Raw genomic sequence first — 15965 nt, forward strand, 5'->3', positions numbered from 1 at the left:
ATGAAATCAATTCCCCATACATCAAACAATTCTATCTCTAATATTCCTTGTTGAGGCATGGCATATCCGTGAGGCAGGTTACCAGGTCTTTGGCAACTGTCACAGTTACGCACAAACTCTCGGAAATCTTTATAGAGAGTAGGCCAGTAGAAGCCGCACTGGAGAACTTTAGTGGCTGTTCGCTCACTTCCAAAATGTCCTCCATAATGTGATCCATGGCAGTGCCATAAGATCTTTTGTGCTTCTTCTCTGGGTACACACCTGCGGATCACTCCGTCAGCACATCTCTTAAAGAGATATGGTTCATCCCAAAGGTAGTACTTGGCATCTGAAATTAGTTTCTTTCTCTGCACATAACTGTACTCTTTGGGTATAAACCTCACAGCTTTATAGTTTGCCATATCTGCAAACCATGGAGCTTCCTGAATGGCAAAGAGTTGCTCATCTGGGAAAGTCTTAGAGATCTCAGTAGAAGGGAGGGACGCCCCAGCTACTGGTTCTATTCTGGACAGATGATCAGCTACTTGATTCTCTGTCCCTTTTCTGTCTCTTATTTCTATATCAAACTCTTGCAGAAGCAACACCCATCTGATAAGTCTGGGTTTTGAATCCTGCTTTGTGAGTAAGTATTTAAGAGCAGCATGGTCAGTGTACACAATCACCTTTGATCCCACCAAGTAGGATCTAAACTTGTCAATGGCATAGACCACTGCAAGTAATTCTTTTTCTGTGGTTGTGTAATTCTTCTGTGCATCATTTAGAACACGGCTAGCATAATAAATGACATGCAGAAGTTTGTTATGCCTCTGTCCCAACACTGCACCAATGGCATGATCACTGGCATCACACATTAATTCAAATGGTAATGTCCAATCTGGTGCAGAGATGACTGGTGCTGTGACCAGCTTAGCTTTCAGAGTCTCAAATGCCTGCAGACACTGTGTGTCAAACACATATGGTGTGTCAGCAGCTAACAGGTTACTCAGAGGTTTAGCAATTTTCGAAAAATCCTTGATAAACCTTCTGTAGAATCCTGCATGCCCCAGAAAGCTTCTGATTGCCTTAACATTGGCAGGTGGTGGTAATTTTTCAATTACCTCTACCTTTGCCTTATCCACCTCTATTCCCCTGCTTGAAATTTTGTGCCCAAGGACAATTCCTTCAGTCACCATAAAGTGACATTTCTCCCAGTTTAAAACTAGGTTAGTCTCTTGGCATCTTTTCAGGACAAGTGATAGGTGGTTAAGACAGGAGCTGAATGAGTCTCCATATACTGAGAAGTCGTCCATGAAGACCTCCAGGAATTTCTCTACCATATCTGAGAAGATAGAGAGCATGCACCTCTGAAAGGTTGCAGGTGCATTGCACAGACCAAAAGGCATCCTCCTGTAGGCAAACACGCCAGAAGGGCATGTGAATGCTGTTTTCTCTTGGTCCTGAGGATCTACTGCAATTTGGTTGTAGCCTGAATAGCCATCCAAAAAGCAGTAGTAATCATGACCAGCTAGTCTTTCTAGCATTTGGTCTATGAATGGTAAAGGAAAATGATCCTTTCTGGTGGCTGTATTGAGCCTTCTGTAGTCAATACACATGCGCCACCCTGTGACTGTTCTTGTAGGAACCAGTTCATTTTTTTCATTATGAACCACTGTCATGCCTCCCTTTTTGGGAACAACTTGGACAGGGCTCACCCAGGGGCTATCAGAAATAGGATAAATAATCCCAGCCTCCAGTAATTTAGTGACCTCTTTCTGCACCACCTCCTTCATGGCAGGATTTAGTCTCCTCTGTGGTTGAACCACTGGTTTGGCATTATCCTCCAACAGGATCTTGTGCATGCATCTAGCTGGGCTAATGCCCTTGAGATCACTTATGGACCACCCAAGAGCTGTCTTGTGTGTCCTCAGCACTTTAATCAGTGCTTCCTCTTCCTGTGAATTTAAAGCAGAGCTTATAATCACTGGAAAAGTGTTACCCTCTCCCAGAAATGCATATTTCAGGGATGATGGTAGTGGTTTGAGTTCAGGCTTGGGAGGCTTATCCTCCTCCTGAGGAATTTTCGAAAATTCCTTTGCCTCCTCTGGCTCTTCCTGATCAGTTTGAGCATCTTTGAAGATGTCCTCAAGCTCTGATTCTAGGCTTTCAGCCATATTGATCTCTTCTACCAGAGAGTCAATAATGTCAGCGTCCATGCAGTCCTCTGGTGTGTCTGGATGCTGCTTAGCTTTTACAGCATTCAACTTGAACTCATCCTCATTGACTCTCAAGGTTACTTCCCCCTTTTGTACATCAATAAGAGTTCGTCCAGTTGCTAGGAAAGGTCTTCCTAGAATGAGAGTTGCACTTTTGTGCTCCTCCATTTCCAGCACCACAAAGTCAGTTGGAAAGGCAAATGGCCCAACCTTGACAATTATGTCCTCTATTATGCCTGATGGGTGTTTAATGGAGCCATCAGCAAGTTGGAGGCATATCCTGGTTGGTTTGACTTCTCCAATCAACCCAAGCTTTCTGATAGTGGATGCAGGTATTAAATTGATACTTGCTCCAAGATCACATAAGGCTATCTTGGTGTAAGTGCCTTCCAATGTGCATGGTATCAGAAAGCTTCCAGGATCTTGAAGCTTTTCTGGTAAGCTTTTTAGAATGACTGCACTGCATTCTTCAGTGAGAAACACTTTTTCAGTCTCTCTCCAGTCCTTCTTATGACTTAAGATCTCTTTCATGAACTTAGCATAAGAAGGTATTTGCTCAAGTGCCTCTGCAAAAGGAATCTTTATTTCAAGAGTCCTTAAATAGTCTGCAAAGCGGGCAAATTGCTTATCCTGTTCCGCTTTGCGGAGTTTCTGAGGATAAGGCATCTTGGCTTGATATTCTTCAACCTTAGATGCTGCAGGTTTATTCCGTACAGAAGTGGTTGAAGAAGCCTTGTTAGGGGGATTACTGTCAGCACTCTCAGGTGTCTGATCCTCCCTTGGCGTTTGGACGCCAGAATTGGGTAGAAAATGGGTGTTTAACGCCAACCTTTCTCCCTTTTCTGGCGTTTGAACGCCAAAACTGGGCAGGGAATGGGCGTTTAACACCAGCTTTCCTTCCCTTTCTGGCGTTTGAACGCCAATATTCCTCTCTGGGCTCTTACTGTCCTCAGAGGGATTTTGAACAGTGGGTTGGTTGTCCTCTGTCATTTGTTCCTTATTTGGCTTTTTGCTCTTTTGAACAGTGTTATTCAGGGTCTTTCCACTCCTCAATTGAACTGCTTGGCACTCCTCTGTTATCTGTTTAGATAATTGCTGTTTTGCTTGATTCAACTGCAGTTCTATGCTCTTATTAGCAACCTTAGTACCATGGAGCATTTCTTTAAATTCTGCTAACTGTTCTGTCATCAGGAGCAACTGTTGATTAATCTCCATTATCTGTTCTTGAGGATTAGAGTCAGTGACTACTGTCATGACTTCCTCTTCTGGAGAGAACTCATTACTAGAGTACAGATACTGGTTTCTAGCAACAGTGTCTATAAGCTCTTGAGCTTCTTCAATTGTTTTCCTCATGTGTATAGATCCACCAGCTGAGTGGTCTAAAGACATCTGAGCTTTTCCTGTAAGCCCATAGTAGAAAATGTCTAACTGTACCCACTCTGAAAACATTTCAGAGGGACATTTTCTTAGCATACCTCTATACCTCTCCCAGGCATTATAAAGGGATTCATTATCCTCTTGTTTAAAGCCTTGGATGTCCAGCCTTAGCTGTGTCATCCTTTTTGGAGGGTAAAATGATTCAGGAATTTGTCTGATAACTGTTTCCATGTCTTTATGCTTGCTGTAGGTTGGTTATTTAACCACCTTTTAGCTTGATCTTTTACAGCAAATGGAAACAGTAATAATCTGTAGACATCCTGATCTACCTCTTTATCATGCACTGTGTCAGCAATTTGTAAGAACTGTGCCAGAAACTCAGTAGGTTCTTCCTGTGGAAGACCGGAATACTGGCAATTTTGCTGCACTATGATAATGAGTTGAGGGTTTAGCTCAAAGCTGCTTGCTTTGATGGGAGGTATACAGATGCTACTCCCATATGCAGCTGTAATGGGGTTAGCATAAGACCCCAGAGTCCTCTTGGACTGATTAATTCCACTTGAGTCCATAATGGACAAAAGGGAAATGAGAATGATTGCAAAGAGATAAATTTTGTTTATCTTTTTTTTTTTTTTGAAATAACCGAAAAAAATAAAATATAATAAAACAAAATAAAAGGAAAATAAAATAAAATTCGAAAATTAAAAATAAAATAAGATCAAAGCAAATTGAGAACTGAATCAATTAGTGAAAAAAAGATTTGAAAACAGCAATTAAAAAGATATGATTGAAAAAATTTTTATGAAAAAGATTTGATTTTTAAAAAGAGGAAAGAGAAAAACAGCAAAAAGACACCAAACTTAAAATTTTTAGAAATCAAACACTAATTTTTTCGAAAATTTTAAGAGAGAAACACAAAGAGGACACCAAACTTAGGATTTTTATGAATCAAAAAGGGACTAAGACTATGCAAAAACGAAAATTTTAAAAGAAAAACAAAAGCATGCAATTGACACCAAATTTAGAATATAAAACTAGACTCAACTAAAAGACTCTAAACCAACAAAAAGAAAACAGTCCTAATCTAAGCAACAAGATAAGCCGTCAGTTGTCCAAACTCGAACAATCCCCGGCAACGGCGCCAATAACTTGGTGCACGAAATTGCAATAACACTTTTGCAACTCCGCACAACTAACCAGCAAGTGCACTGGGTCGTCCAAGTAATACCTTGCGTGAGCAAGGGTCGATCTCACGGAGATTGTCGGCTTGAAGCAAGCTATGGTTATCTTGTAAATCTTAGTCAGGAGATCAGAAATTATCAGGATTGATTGTGAAAAGCAAAAGAACATGAAATGGTTACTTGTATTGCAGTAATGGAGAATAGGTTGAGGTTTTGGAGATGCTCCGTCTTCTGAATCTCTGCTTTCCCACTGTCTTCTTCATCAAACACGCAAGTCTCCTTCCATGGCAAGCTCGTGTAGGGTCTCACCGTTGTCAATGGCTACCTCCCATCCGCGCAGTGAAAGCTAATGCACGCACTCTGTCACAGTACTGCCAATCACCGGTTTGGTTCCCTCCCCTACCGGAATAGAATCCCTCTTTTGCGTCTGTCACTAACGCCCAGTAGGTTACAGGTTTGAAGCACGTCATAGTCATTCAATCATTGAATCCTACTCAGAATACCACAGACAAGGTTTAGACCTTCCGGATTCTCTTGAATGCTGCCATCAGGTCCAGCCTATACCACGAAGATTCCGATTAAAGAACCCAAGAGATAACTACTCAATCTAAGATAGAACAGAGGTGGTTGTCAGGCACATGTTCATAGTTGAGAATGATGATGATTGTCACGGATCATCACATTCATCCGGATTAAGAACAAGTGTTATCTTAGAATGGAAGCAAGCATGATTGAATAAGAAACAGTAGTAATTGCATTAATCCATCAAGACACAGCAGAGCTCCTCACCCCCAACCATGGGGTTTAGAGACTCATACTGTGGAAAGAAACGTGTACAAAATGTTATGAGGTCATAAGGTACGGATACAATGTCAAAAGATCCTATAAATAGTAAACTAGTGTCCTAAGGTTTACAGAAATGAGTAGATGACAGAAAAATCCACTTCCGGGCCCACTTGGTGTGTGCTTGGGCTGAGCAATGAAGGAATTTCGTGTAGAGACCTTTTCTGGAGTTAAACGCCAGCTTCCATGCCAGTTTGGGCGTTTAACTCCAAATTTTATGCCAGTTCCGGCGTTTAACGCTGGAAATTCTGTAGGTGACTTTGAGCGCCGGTTTGGGCCATCAAATCTTGGGCAAAGTATGGACTATTATATATTGCTGGAAAGCCCAGGATGTCTACTTTCCAATGCCGTTAAGAGCGCGCCAATTGGGCTTCTGTAGCTCCAGAAAATCCACTTCGAGTGCAGGGAGGTCAGAATCCAACAGCATCTGCAGTCCTTTTCAGTCTCTGGATCAGATTTTTGCTCAGGACCCTCAATTTCAGTCAGAAAATACCTGAAATCACAGAAAAACACACAAACTCATAGTAAAGTCCAGAAAAGTGAATTTTAATTAAAAACTAATAGAAATATACTAAAAACTAACTAAAAGATACTAAAAACATACTGAAAACAATGCCAAAAAGCGTACAAATTATCCGCTCATCAGTGCGCATTGCAGGATCAGCGTGGGCCATCTTAAGCAACTCCTGGCCAGCGATTTCTAGCTCATTTTGGGCCTAATCCAACTCATTTCTGATGCTATTGAACCCAAGGATTGAAGAGGGATGAACCAAGTAGTGTAAGTTAGTAGTTTTCATCAGCTTTTAGGATAGAATTCTAGAGAGAGCGACTTTCTCCTTTCTCTAGATTTAGGGTTCTCATTTCCATTTCCTTTATTGATCTAGATTTTAATCTTGTTTTATTTTAGTTTTCCTTTACTTTTCTTTGTTCTTGAATTTCAGTTCAGACACTTGTTAATTTCTTATTTTGCTCTCTTTTATGTTGATGAACCATTGTTGGATCTTGATTTCTTCTAATGCAATTTTATGTTTCCATGTCTTATTTTATGTTTATCTTCATTGCTATTGTTGATTTCTTGCTTATGTTAGTTATGGGTTTTGTTAATTCTTGCATTTTGTGATGTTTACTTTTATTGCACTCTAGGTGTTTGATGAAATGTTTACACTAGTTTTTAAGTAGTTTTCTTACTCTTGGCCTATGCTAAGGGAATTGAGTGACCTTGAGTCATTGGGTCTCATTGAATTAGTGATTTGAGAACCCTTAGTGGTCAATTTGATAACCATTGACTCTAGCCTACTACTAAGTTAATTAGTAGCTAGGTTAGGACTTATAGATTGATGTTGATTGTAACACCTGAATTAGTCTAAGATTTACTTCGCGTCGTAAAGCAAAGATTAATCAAGGATTACGACAGTTCTAAGCTCATACATATGATATATAGAAGGAATAATATTATCTAGAAGACTGATGAAAGATATAGCTCAAAAATAGGATTTAACAGCGCAAAACGAACTAATGAAGCGTCTAACTTAAGCACAAGGAAACAGATGTTATATAAACAAAATAATAGTATAATAGTGTAATATCATAGGGAACTAGCCACACTTCGGCAGAGTTTAAGCTGGCTTGCCAAATATACAGATAAGGAGGAACTGAAGTTTAAAATGGCTTATACAAATTTTGTTCTCTCTCTAATACAAGCCTCTAGGACAAAATAAAAATACAAAAGTGAGAGATATATAAAAATAAACAAAATAAATCAAAGAGACTCAAAAGGTATCCGGATCCTTCGCTTCTGTCACCAACCAAACAACTCACTGAGGTGGGTTGCGACCTGCATCTGAAAAACACAACAAAAATATGGTATGAGAATCGAAGGTTCTCAGTATGGTAACAATGCCCAATGATGTAAGATATAAGGCTCCGGGATGCCGAAGGCAATCCTAGAACTTCACATCACATACGAATATTCAAGCTTAACATCAATAAATAAATAAAAGACTTAAACCATAAATCGGGTTATCTAAGCTTAGGGGGTTTCTAACTAATGCTAATCACACCGCTGTATCCCACAGCCCTCACCAGCCTAACCTCCGTGTGATCCCATCGCCACCGCCTACCTAACCTCCTATGATCAGACAATCTCAAATAATGCAGGCAAGTAAAACACAGATAGAATTCATTTACAACAAGTAAATCAAGAAACAAGTAAGCATGTTATAAGATTAGGCAAACTCAAGTAAACAAAGCAAGCAAGAATATAGAAGATGCACATGATGAATGTCTGCCCTATTGGCTGTGATATCACATGTTGGTTATTGTGCCAAACCCAACAGCAAATCCGGTCGCCAACTCCAGGATTAGTCTCTCTATTGTGTATAAGAAGGAAAATTCAGAGGAAGAGTGCCCTACCACCTTCTCCTTTCAGGGGGAGATATTTCGAGGGAGTGTGCCCTACCACCATCCTCTGGTTGTCACATGATTCCGTGGATTTGTATCCTACCACCTTGCAATCAGAGAGAAACCCATGCTCAGGAGGAAAATTCCGATGGAGCGTGCCCTACCACCTTCTCCTTTCAGAGGGAAACATTCCGAGAGAGCATGCCCTACCACCTTCCTCTAGAGCAATCGATATGAATGAGAAGCTCAGCTTCAAGCCTCTCATCTGAACGTAGGCAGGATACTGCCACAGCCCCTGCGATGGATAGCAAAGCATAAAATAATCACGTAATCAAACTCAGAGGCCACTCCTCATAGCACACTTCCACTTACACTCGCCACGACCGTCATCATTTTCCTAAGTTCCATTATAAAATTCTTAGCTCATTCATTTCTCAAGTCATACATTTCTCTTCCCAGACACTCTACCAGACCCATCCTCAGTACACCAGAAACCTAAGCCTCCATTTGCTAACTTTTTGAAATGATAATCAACCAAGACATTTAGCCCATTTCCCTTATTCCCATACTAAAAAATAAGCCCAAAAGCCTTACAAAGGTGTTATATGAAGCTTACGACCTTGTTGGGAAGGTGAAATAGTTGAAAACAAGTTTAAATTTGTGAAACAAGGCGTGTGCGGATGCACAAGGGTGTGCGTGCACATGCCCAAGAAGATTTTGAAAGTGTGCGTACGTATAGGAGTGTGCATACGCACAGGTACTAAAATTTACAAGCCTGTTCACTCGCACAAGCTGTGCGAGCGCCACCAACAGACGACCCTTCCCGACTTGTGCGTACACACAGGGCTGTGCGTTCGCACAGGTCGTAATGCTAACGCTGCAAGCAGTAAGCCTTTTCCTGCCTATGCGTCCGCACAGGTCTGTGCATCCGCACAGAATGAGATTTGTGCAGGTTTATGAGTGCGCACAAGGCCGTGCGTACGTACATATTAGAAATCCTGAAATTCTGCAACACTACAGAATTTCATATTTTCAACACCAACTTTGAATGATCATAAATCCCTTTACAAAATTACAAATTTTACAAACTTTATATCCATTTGAAGAGTTTTCAATAAGCTTTAATTTAAATCAAATTTCAAAAAAATTTGAAAATCGGGGCAAAAGTTATGATCAGACAAAGTTCACCAAAAAATCCCTTCTGACCCAATAACCTCTTAACCTCAAATTCACCAAATCTCACAATTCAAAACCAAACCAATTATAACCCAAACAATACCAAAACATCATCAAGGTCCTTACCATTCCTCTCTCAACTCAATCATCCATAATATCTGATGCACAAAATTGTGATCATCAATGATGCCATCAACATGGTATGCTCAATTGTAATCTCAACTCTTTATCACAACTTCACACAACTAACCAGTAAGTGCACTGGGTCGTCCAAGTAATAAACCTTACGCGAGTAAGGGTCGATCCCACGGAGATTGTTGGTATGAAGCAAGCTATGGTCATCTTGTAAATCTCAGTCAGGCAGATTCAAATGGTTATGGATGATTTATGAATAAAGCATAAAATAAAGATAGAGATACTTATGTAATTCATTGGTGAGAATTTCAGATAAGCGTATGGAGATGCTTTATCCCTTCTGTCTCTCTGCTTTCCTACTGTCTTCATCCAATCCTTCTTACTCCTTTCCATGGCAAGCTGTATGTTGGGCATCACCGTTGTCAGTTGCTACAGTCCCGTCCTCTCAGTGAAAATGTTCAACGCGCTTTGTCACAGCACGGCTAATCATCTGTCGGTTCTCAATCAGGTTGGAATAGAATCCAGTGATTCTTTTGCGTCTGTCACTAACGACCAGCCTTCAGGAGTTTGAAGCTCGTCACAGTCATTCAATCATTGAATCCTACTCAGAATACCACAAACAAGGTTTAGACCTTCCGGATTCTCTTGAATGCCGCCATCAATTCTAGCTTATACCATGAAGATTCTGATTAAGGAATCCAAGAGATATCCACTCAATCTAAGGTAGAACGGAGGTGTTTGTCAGGCACACGTTCATAGGTGAGAATGATGATGAGTGTCACGGATCATCACATTCATCAAGTTGAGGAACAAGTGATATCTTAGAACAAGAACAAGCTGAATTGAATAGAAGAACAATAGTAATTGCATTAATACTCGAGGTACAGCAGAGCTCCACACCTTAATCTATGGTGTGTAGAAACTCCACCGTTGAAAATACATAAGAACAAGGTCTAGGCATGGCCGTGAGGCTAGCCCCCAATGATCTAAGATAGCATAAGACTACTCAAAGATAGCTACCAAGATGAAAATACAATAGTAAAAGGTCCTATTTGTAGAGAACTAGTAGCCTAGGGTTTACAAAGATGAGTAAATGACATAAAAATCCACTTCCGGGCCCACTTGGTGTGTGCTTGGGCTGAGCATTGAAGCTTTCATGTGTAGAGACTTTTCTTGGAGTTAAACGCCAGCTTTTGTGCCAGTTTGGGCGTTTAACTCCCATTCTTGTGCTAGTTCTGGCGTTTAACGCCGGGCAGTATTGAACTGATTTGGAACGCCAGTTTGGGCCATCAAATCTCGAGCAAAGTATGGACTATTAAATATTGCTGGAAAGCCCAGGATGTCTATTTTCCAAAGCAGTTGAGAGCGCGCTAATTGGGCTTCTGTAGCTCCAGAAAATCCACTTCGAGTGCAGGGAGGTCAGAATCCAACAGCATCTGCAGTCCTTTTCAGCCTCTGAATCAGATTTTTGCTCAGGTCCCTCAATTTCAGCCAGAAAATACCTGAAATCACAGAAAAACACACAAACTCATAGTAAAGTCCAAAAAAGTGAATTTTAACTAAAAACTAATAAAAATATAATAAAAACTAACTAAAACATACTAAAAACATACTAAAAACAATGCCAAAAAGCGTATAAATTATCCGCTCATCACAACACCAAACTTAAATTGTTGCTTGTCCCCAAGCAACTGAAAATCAAATAAGATAAAAAGAAGAGAATATGCAATGAATTCCAAAAACATCTATTAAGATCAGTATTAATTAGATGAGCGGGGCTTTTAGCTTTTTGCCTCTAAATAGTTTTGGCATCTCACTCTATCCTTTGAAATTCAGAATGATTGGCTTCTATAGGAACTCAGAATCCAGATAGTGTTATTGATTCTCCTAGTTAAGTATGATGATTCTTGAACACAGTTACTTTATGAGTCTTGGCCGTGGCCCAAAGCACTCTGTCTTCCAGTATTACCACCGGATACATACATGCCACAGACACATAATTTGGTGAACCTTTTCAGATTGTGACTCAGCTTTGCTAGAGTCCCCAATTAGAGGTGTCCAGGGTTCTTAAGCACACTCTTTTTTCCTTGGATCACAACTTTATTTATTTTTTCTTTCTTTTTTTTCTTTTTTTGTATTCATTGCTCTTTCTTGCTTCAAGAATCATTTTTATGATTTTTCAGATCCTCAGTAACATGTCTCATTTTTCATCATTCTTTCAAGAGCCAACATTCATGAACAACAAATTCAAAAGACATATGCACTGTTCAAGCATACATTCAGAAACCAAAATATTGCCACCACATCAAAATAATTAATCTGTTATAAAATTCAAAATTCATGCAATTCTTCTCTTTTTCAATTAAGAACATTTTTCATTTAAGAAAGGTGATGGATTCATAGGACATTCATAACTTTAAGGCATAGACACTAAGACACTAATGATCATGAGACACAAACATAGATAAACATAAGCATAAAAATTCAAAAAATAGGAAAATAAAGAACAAGAAAATTAAAGAACGGGTCCACCTTAGTGATGGCGGCTTGTTCTTCCTCTTGAAGATCTTATGGAGTGCTTGAGCTCCTCAATGTCTCTTCCTTGCCTTTGTTGCTCCTCTCTCATGTTTCTTTGATCTTCTCTAATTTCATGGAGGAGGATGGAATGTTCTTGGTGCTCCACCCTTAGTTGTCCCACGTTGGAACTCAATTCTCCTAGGGAGGTGTTGATTTACTCCCAATAGTTCTGTGGAGGAAAGTGCATCCCTTGAGGTATCTCAGGGATTTCATGATGAGTGGAATCTCTTGTTTGCTCCAGCCTTTTCTTAATGATGGGCTTGTCCTCATCAATGAGGATGTCTACTTCTATGTCAACTCCAACTGAATAACAGAGGTGACAAATGAGATGAGGAAAGGCTAACTTTGCCAAGGTAGAGGACTTGTCCGCCACCTTATAAAGTTCTTGGGCTATAACCTCATGAACTTCTACTTCTTCTCCAATCATGATGCTATGAATCATGATAGCTCGGTCTATAGTAACTTCAGACCGGTTGCTAGTGGGAATGATTGAGCATTGGATAAACTCCAACCATCCCCTAGCCACGGGCTTGAGGTCATGCCTTCTCAGTTGAACCGGCTTCCTTCTTGAATCTCTCTTCCACTGAGCGCCCTCTTCCCAAATGTCTATAAAGAGTTGGTCCAACCTTTGATCAAAGTTGACCCTTCTAGTGTAAGGGTGTTCATCTCCTTGCATCATGGGCAAGTTGAATGCCAACCTTACATTTTCCGGACTGAAATCTAAGCATTTCCCCCGAACCATTGTAAGCCAATTCTTTGGGTCCGGGTTCACACTTTGATCATGGTTCTTGGTGATCCATGCATTTGCATAGAACTATTGAACCATTAAGATTCTGACTTGTTGAATGCGATTGGTAAGAACTTCCCAACCTCTTCTTCGGATCTCATGTCGGATCTCCGGATATTCAATCTTTTTGAGTTTGAAAGGGACCTCGGGGATCACCTTCTTCATGGCCACAACTTCATAGAAGTGGTCTTGATGCACCCTTGAGATGAATCTCTCCATCTCCCATGACTCGGAGGTTGAAGCTTTTGCCTTCCCTTTCCTCTTTCTAGAGGTTTCTCCGGCCTTAGATGCCATAAATGGTTATGGAAAAACAAAAAGCAATGCTTTTACCACACCAAACTTAGAAGGTTTGCTCGTCCTCGAGCAAAAGAAGAAAGAAGATAGTAGAAGAAGAAGAAATAGAGGAGATGAAGGGGGTTTTGTGGTTCGGCCAAGGGGGAGAAGTAGTGTTTAGGTTGTGTGAAAATGAAGGAGTGAAGATGGGTTTATATAGGGGTGGAGAGAGGGGTATGGTTCGGCCATTATGGGTGGGTTTGGGAGGGAAAGTGGTTTAAATTTGAATGGTGAGGTAGGTGGGGTTTTTTGAAGGATGGATGTGAGTGGTGAAGAGAATAGTGGGATTTGATAGGTGAGGGGTTTTTAGGGAAGAGGTGTTGAGTTGATTGGTGAATGGGTGAAGAAGAGAGAAAGTGGTGGGGTTGGTGGGGATCCTGTGGGGTCCACAGATCCTGAGGTATCAAGGAAAATTCATCCCTGCACCAAGTGGCGAGCAAAAATGCTTTTTATGCCAATTCTGGCGTTAAACGCCGGGCTGGTGCCCATTTCTGGCGTTTAACGCCAGCTTCTTGCCCTTTCCTGGCGTTTAACGCCAGTCTGGTGCCCCTTTCTGGCATTAAACGCCCAAAATGGTGCCAGATTAGGTGTTAAACGCCTATTTGCTGCCCTTACTGGCGTTTAAACGCCAGCAAGGTTTTCCTCCAGGGTGTGCTGTTTTTCTTTCTGTTTTTCATTCTGTTTTTACTTTTTCAATTGATTTTGTGACTTCCCATGATCATGAACCTACAGAAAACATAAAATAACAAAGGAAAATAGATAAATATAACATTGGGTTGCCTCCTAACAAGCGCTTCTTTAATGTCAGTAGCTTGACAGTGGGCTCTCATGGAACCTCACAGATACTCAGAGCAATGTTGGAACTTCCCAACACCAAACTTAGAGTTTGAATGTAGGGTTTCAACACCAAACTTAGAAGTTGGTTGTGGCCTCCCAACACCAAACTTAGAGTTTGACTGTGGTGGCTCTGTTTGACTCTGTTTTGAGAGAAGCTCTTCATGCTTCCTCTCCATGGTTACAGAGGGATATCCTTGAGCCTTAAACACAAAGGATTCTTCATTCTCTTGAATGATCAATTCTCCTCTGTCAACATCAATCACAGCCTTTGCTGTGGCTAGGAAGGGTCTGCCAAGGATGATGGATTTATCCATGCACTTCCCAGTCTCTAGGACTATGAAATCAGCAGGGATGTAATGGTCTTCAACCTTTACCAGAACATCCTCTACAAGTCCATAAGCTTGTTTTCTTGAATTGTCTGCCATCTCTAGTGAGATTCTTGCAGCTTGCACCTCAAAGATCCCTAGCTTTTCCATTACAGAGAGAGGCATGATGTTTATGCTTGACCCTAGGTCACACAAAGCCTTCTCAAAGGTCATGATGCCTATGGTACAAGGTATTGAAAACTTCCCAGGATCCTGTCTCTTTTGAGGTAATCTCTACCTAGTCAAGTCATCCAGTTCTTTGGTGAGCAAAGGAGGTTCGTTCTTCCAAGTCTCATTACCGAATAACTTGTCATTTAGCTTCATGATTGCTCCAAGGTACTTGGCAACTTGCTCTTCAGTGACATCTTCATCCTCTTCAGAGGAAGAATACTCATCAGAGCTCATGAATGGCAGAAGTAAATCCAATGGAATCTCTATGGTCTCAGTGTGAGCCTCAGATTCCCATGGTTCCTCATTAGGGAACTCATTGGAGGCTAGTGGATGTCCATTGAGGTCTTCCTCAGTGGCGATCACTGCCTCTTCCTCCTCTCCAAATTTGGCCATGTTGATGGCCTTGCACTCTCCTTTTGGATTTTCTTCTGTATTGCTTAGAAGAGTACTAGGAGGGAGTTCAGTAACTTTCTTACTTAGCTGACCCACTTGTGCCTCCAAATTCCTAATGGAGGACCTTATTTCAGTCATGAAACTTTGAGTGGTTTTGATTAGATCAGAGACCATGGTTGCTAAGTCAGAGTGGCTCTGCTTAGAATTCTCTGTCTGTTGCTGAGAAGATGATGGAAAAGGCTTGCCATTGCTAAACCTGTTTCTTCCACCATTATTGTTGTTGAAACCTTGTTGAGGTCTCTATTGATCCTTCCATGAGAGATTTGGATGATTTCTCCATGAAGGATTATAGGTGTTTCCATAGGGTTCTCCCATGTAATTCACCTTTTCCATTGAAGGGTTCTCAGGATCATAAGCTTCTTCTTCAGATGAAGCGTTCTTAGTACTGCCTGGTGCAGCTTGCATTCCAGACGGACTTTGAGAAATCATATTGACTTGCTGAGTCAATATTTTGTTCTGAGACAATATGGCATTCAAAGTATCAATCTCAATAACTCCTTTCTTCTGATTCATCCTATTGTTCACAGGATTCCTTTCAGAAGTGTACATGAATTGGTTATTTGCAACCATTTCAATGAGTTCTTGAGCTTCTGAAGGCGTCTTCTTCAGATGAAGAGATCCTCCAGCAGAGCTGTCCAGTGACATCTTGGACAGTTCAGACAGACCATCATAGAATATACCTATGATGCTCCATTCAGAAAGCATGTCAGAAGGACACTTTCTGATCAATTGTTTGTATCTTTCCCAAGCTTCATAGAGGGATTCACCTTCCTTCTGTCTGAAGGTTTGGACTTCCACTCTAAGCTTACTCAATTTTTAAGGTGGAAAGAACTTTGCTAAGAAGGCATTGACTAGCTTTTCCCAAGATTTCAAGCTTTCTTTAGGTTGTCCAACCATATCCTAGCTTTGTCTCTTACAGTAAAAGAGAATAGCATAAGTCTGTAGACCTCAGGGTTAACCCCATTAGTCTTGATAGTGTCGCAGATTTGCAAGAACTCAGCTAAAAACTGATGAGGATCTTCCAATGGAAGTCCATGGAACTTGCAATTCTGTTGCATTAGAGAAACTAATTGAGGCTTAAGCTCAAAGTTGTTTGCTCCAATGGCAGGGATAGAGATGCTTCTCCCATAGAAGTCGG

At 40.8% G+C, this 15965-nt stretch overlaps 1 non-coding gene across 1 annotated transcript; it reads left to right on the forward strand.

Annotated features, from left to right (window-relative positions):
• Positions 1-15526: 15526 nt before the first annotated feature.
• Positions 15527-15634, forward strand: LOC130952682 (small nucleolar RNA R71). Its single transcript, XR_009074860.1, has one exon. It is a non-coding gene; the product is annotated as a small nucleolar RNA R71 (small nucleolar RNA).
• Positions 15635-15965: the final 331 nt, after the last annotated feature.

This window comes from Arachis stenosperma, chromosome 9, assembly GCF_014773155.1.
Source record: "Arachis stenosperma cultivar V10309 chromosome 9, arast.V10309.gnm1.PFL2, whole genome shotgun sequence".
NCBI classification, from domain to species: Eukaryota; Viridiplantae; Streptophyta; class Magnoliopsida; order Fabales; family Fabaceae; genus Arachis; species Arachis stenosperma.